The 4,715-nt window shown below is 33.9% G+C and overlaps 1 long non-coding RNA gene across 1 annotated transcript; it reads right to left on the reverse strand.

Annotated features, from left to right (window-relative positions):
* Nucleotides 1-618: 618 nt before the first annotated feature.
* Nucleotides 619-4,437, reverse strand: LOC114042397. Its single transcript, XR_003568987.1, has 3 exons — nucleotides 4,379-4,437; nucleotides 2,335-2,426; nucleotides 619-1,092 (listed from the first exon to the last, which is right to left on the reverse strand). It is a non-coding gene; the product is annotated as an uncharacterized LOC114042397 (long non-coding RNA).
* Nucleotides 4,438-4,715: the final 278 nt, after the last annotated feature.

The raw sequence follows: 4,715 nt of genomic DNA on the forward strand, positions 1-4,715 counted from the left end.
TGTGTGTGTGTGTATGAATTCACATCTTATTTGGTGTTTGTCTAGTTCAGGATAATAAAATAAAAACAGAAAAAAAGAAAACAAGAGATAAAATAATTAAGACTCTTCAAAATATCTGAAAAACATCAACAAACAAAACAGCTGGTTATATTCTTAAAAACCGTAAAACCACTCACATTTTTTAGAACCAAAAGGCAAAGAAAAAAAAAACAAGGAAAAAGATCTACTAAGAAGCTAGAGCCAAATACTTATGGGTAAATCCGAGAAAAAATCACAGTGAGTTGTTCTTCCAGTCCAGGTCAACATTGGAAGAAAGTCAGAGAAGTCTTTAGACATCTGACCAGGAATACACTACACAAACGTAGACTAGTGATTCCAGAGAACAATGAAACATACAGAGAATTGGACTCAAGAGTGCAAAATGAGTCTTTTTTTAACATAGACAACGAAGAAATTTGGTTTCCTTAACCATATATATTTATTACAGTTTAATTTTTAATTTTTTTAAAATTTTTATTCTTTTTCAGTTAGAAGCAGTACAGAGGAAAGGAAAATATGTGCTGATTAACTAATTTAAATAAAATTTAATTTAAAAAAAAGAAAAAAAACAAAGACTGCTATGCGGGTTGGGAAACAAACAAATTGAAAATGCCCAAAAACATCATAGCCAAAATCCAGAGAGCTATGAGAGTGAAAAAATACTTGAAGCAGCCTAAAAGAAAGTGTTCAAGTACCAAGGAACCACAGTAAGAATATACTGCAACCCCAGAAGATGAAAGAAAACTTCCAGAAGTTTCTTTCCACTTCAGTTCATCCTACACATAGCTACCAGTGTAATGTTCCTTATTTCCACCTTCACCAAGATGTCAATTCCTTAATCAATAAACAACGATGTTCTACTGTCTTCAGGATCATAAACAAACTCCTTTGTTTGGCCTTTAAATTCTTTTACCACCTACCCTCAACCAAAATTGCTCTTCCCATTCAGCCAAATGGTAGTCTCACATACAATACTCCCTCTTCTATCAATATGCTAGAACACTAACAGTAACAGGAATGCGCTAATGGTGAAGGTGTTAATGTTCAGCCAACCTAGAAAGCAATTTGGAATCATGATAAGAAAATGGCTTACATAGCTATTTTTGAACAAGAGATTGTGGTTTATTTTGAAAAGGCCCTTTATACACCAAAATTTTTTTTTTTATTCTTTTTTAGGCAATTGGGGTTAAGTGACTTGCCCAGGGTCACACAGCTAATAAGTGTCAAGTATTTGGTCTGAGGCAACATTTGAACTCAGGTCCTCCTAACTCCAGGGCTGGTGCTCTAACCACTGCACCACCTAGCTGCCCCTATACACCAAAATATTAACATCAACACTATTTTACACTTAGGAAGAACTAAAAGTAATATAAATGCTCACAAAACTGTAGTTTGTGATTATATTATTATACCTTAAATAAAAATATTATCATTGTAAAGAAGCTTATGAGAATGGATGCGAAGTGAAGTACCATTAGGAAAATATAAATAAATACACAGAAAGAAGGACGGCTATGAAATTATAATAACCAAGCCTAACCCCAGTAGGGCCAAAAATGTGTTAAGAAACATAAAGTATCAAAAATTTTAAACACAGAAAGTATTTATTTGATGGATATCTTATAATAGAAAATAGAAAGCACAACTGAAATAGAAATATATGTATGCACGTGTGTGTGCACGTGCATGCATGTGCATGCGTGTGTTGTGTGTGTGTGTGTGTGTGTGTATCTTCTTCTGACAAAGATTAGACTAGACGGCTTATGATGTCCCATAACAAAGACTAATATGGAAATGTTTCTCATGAATTCACACAATTTCACATTAATAACCTGTATCTGATTGCTTACCATCTCAGGGAGGGAGGAAAGAAGACAGACAGGGAAGGACAGAATTTGGAACTCAAAACGTTAAAAAAGAAATGTCACATTGTTTTAACACATAATTGGGAGAAAATAAAAATACATTTTAAAAAATCTGATGTGCATGTTCTTTACACAAAACACTAAAAATAGCATCCTGATTTTTCTAAGTAAAGAATTACTTGTACTATAGTTTTCCTCAGGTAATATACAATGTTCCTGTTACTCTAAAAATAAATCCTGTTCTTATCAAAGAATACCTTGTGACATTAGAGATTTTAAAATGTAAAATTACTTTTATATTCTAATGTCATTAAGGTCACTTCAGTAAGAAAATTAGTTTTCTTTCTAAGAACTGCTTCTGAACATTATATTTGTTTATCTTCCCTACAAAACAAAATTTAAGAAAAAGCAGAATCATCTAAATACTCACAACAATGTCGCTGAGAACATTAGATGCTTGGTCATGCTTTAGATTTCCTTGAATGACATGACTTGAGAGCTCATAGAAAGCCTGCTGAATATCTAATGGAGAAAAAAAAATTAGCAGGCTAATTTTCATAATACTTAGGTTTTCCAACCTAAACCTCCATTAACATATGCTTGTGGTTATACCAAAACTCAATTCAGAAAAAAAATGTTGGTATGAGAAAATTTTTAAACACCTTTAAATTTCTTTTCATTAGATAGAAAAAAAAAACTATTAAAAACAAATATTTAGGCCAGAAGATGAACTATTGAGAAGCTGAGATACCACTTTTCCCTTATTTTCCTCCTGAAACAGTCCTATTTTTCTTTTCCTTTATTGCCTTATCTCTGGTATTGTTACCATCTCTGATGATTTTACAATTCAGCCATAAAAACTTTCTCAATTCTTCTCACACTCCATACTCCTTTCCCCATGCCACACAGAATCCATCTCTTTATTCAAGGCTGAGATCAATCAGAGCCGCTAGGTGGCGCAGTGGATAAAGCACAGGCCCCAGAGTCAGGAGAGCTCAAATCCAGTCTCAGACATGTAACACTCACTAGCTGTGTGACCCTGGACAAGTCACTTAACCCCAATTGCCTCGCCAAAAAAAAAAAAAAAAAAAAAAAAAGAGAGACTAAGATCAATCCATACAAGCAGGAAAAGGACCCACGTGTATTTATGTTTATATAAATATTTACATTTATTTATATTTATAGCAGCTTTTTTTGTGGTGGCCAAAAGTTGGAAATTGAGAGATACCCATCTGTTGGGGAATGGCTGAACACGTGGTGGTCTATGAATGTAGTGTAATACCACTGTACTGCACGAAATAATAAGCGGGCCGACTTCAGAACAACCTGTAAAGACTTGTATGGACTGATGCTGAGTGAAGTGAGCAGAACCAAGAGAATGTTGCACACAATAACAGCCACGTTGTGTGATGACTAATATTGATAAACTTAACCCTTCCCAGCAATTCGAGGATCTAAGACATCTCCAAAGGTCTCATGATTGAAAATGCTATCCACATCCAGAGAAAGTACTATGGAGTCTCAATGCAGATGGAAGCACATTATTTACCCCATCAGATTGAACAGCTTCTCCCAAAATGTCCATTTAAGGAGTCAAACTAGTCATGTGTCACTGTGGAGACTCTCCAACGCTCCCCTCAGATTTTCTAGGTTTGTACTCTGTTAAGGGCTTGTCTTTCTCAGTTGTCATATTTTCCAGAAACACTGGACTTAGAGTCTACAGGAGGCACTGAATGTGTCATAATTTGTTGTTTGCACCCATGTGCTTGAGAGTCAAGACAGGTGTAGGCCAGATTTAAGATTTAAGATTAATTAATTTAAGATTTACCATTTCCAATTCAATGTCTCAAAGTTTTTCGTTAACGACTCTTTCAGCTCTTTCCCCACAGGAAATGTAAGCTCCTAAAAGTCAAAGTTTTCTTTTTTTTATGTGTGTATTCTCAGCCTTAACAAATAGATGATGCAAATACTAACAGAAAATATTTAAAATTCACAGGGAGAAAAAAAGGTAAGCAATCTCAAGGCAAACAACAGAAACAGAAGTGGGAAGGAAAAAGGCTGTGCTGTTCTAGACCCTAAACAATGATCACTAAAGCAGTAATGAGGAAATCCTGTTCCAGTTTTTCAAAACTTTTAAGAATAAGATTTAATTGCCAACTGATAAGCAGTATCTGTCACCCTTTAAAGACCAATCCAAGTCTGTGATAACTAGAGAAATTACAGTATGGTTGGAGTTTGTGTAATAGTTCAAGGAGTTTCTTGAATTGGCTGGTACAGCCATTCCAGAAAACATGGAAAACTCAGTTATTAAACTATGCATACTCTTTCACATAGAGATACCCTTATTAAACCTATGTATACAAAAAAATTGGAAAAAAGCAACACTCACTATTTAGGTTAAAAAATCTGTTTTTCTAAACAAAAGGTCAAAGCATAATACAAAAACAAAGAACTACAAAAATGTCGTAACCTACCTGTGAAAGTCTTATTTTCATGGCCTTTATTTTCACTAAGCACACGACATAATTTCAGACTGAAATAAGACAAAATTCACAAGTCAGAATAATTTAAAAGGAATCTCAGTCACTGTGTTTGACAGTTAATTTTAAGACCATGTGTTTTAAGTTTAAAAGATACCTCGAATATGTTAAGGGTTTCTAAAACTTTTACTATGCCTTTTTATTGGTTTTGTTATTTATATAGTATATTGTGGTTATAATTTACCTATTATTGAAGCAAACTTGCATTCCTGGAAGAATCATAATTGCCTAACTGCTAACTCCTTGTCTACTTTCTTCCCAAAATAAAAAA

Source organism: Vombatus ursinus, unplaced genomic scaffold, assembly GCF_900497805.2.
Source record: "Vombatus ursinus unplaced genomic scaffold, bare-nosed wombat genome assembly UNPS02014428.1, whole genome shotgun sequence".
In the NCBI taxonomy this organism is placed as follows: domain Eukaryota; kingdom Metazoa; phylum Chordata; class Mammalia; order Diprotodontia; family Vombatidae; genus Vombatus; species Vombatus ursinus.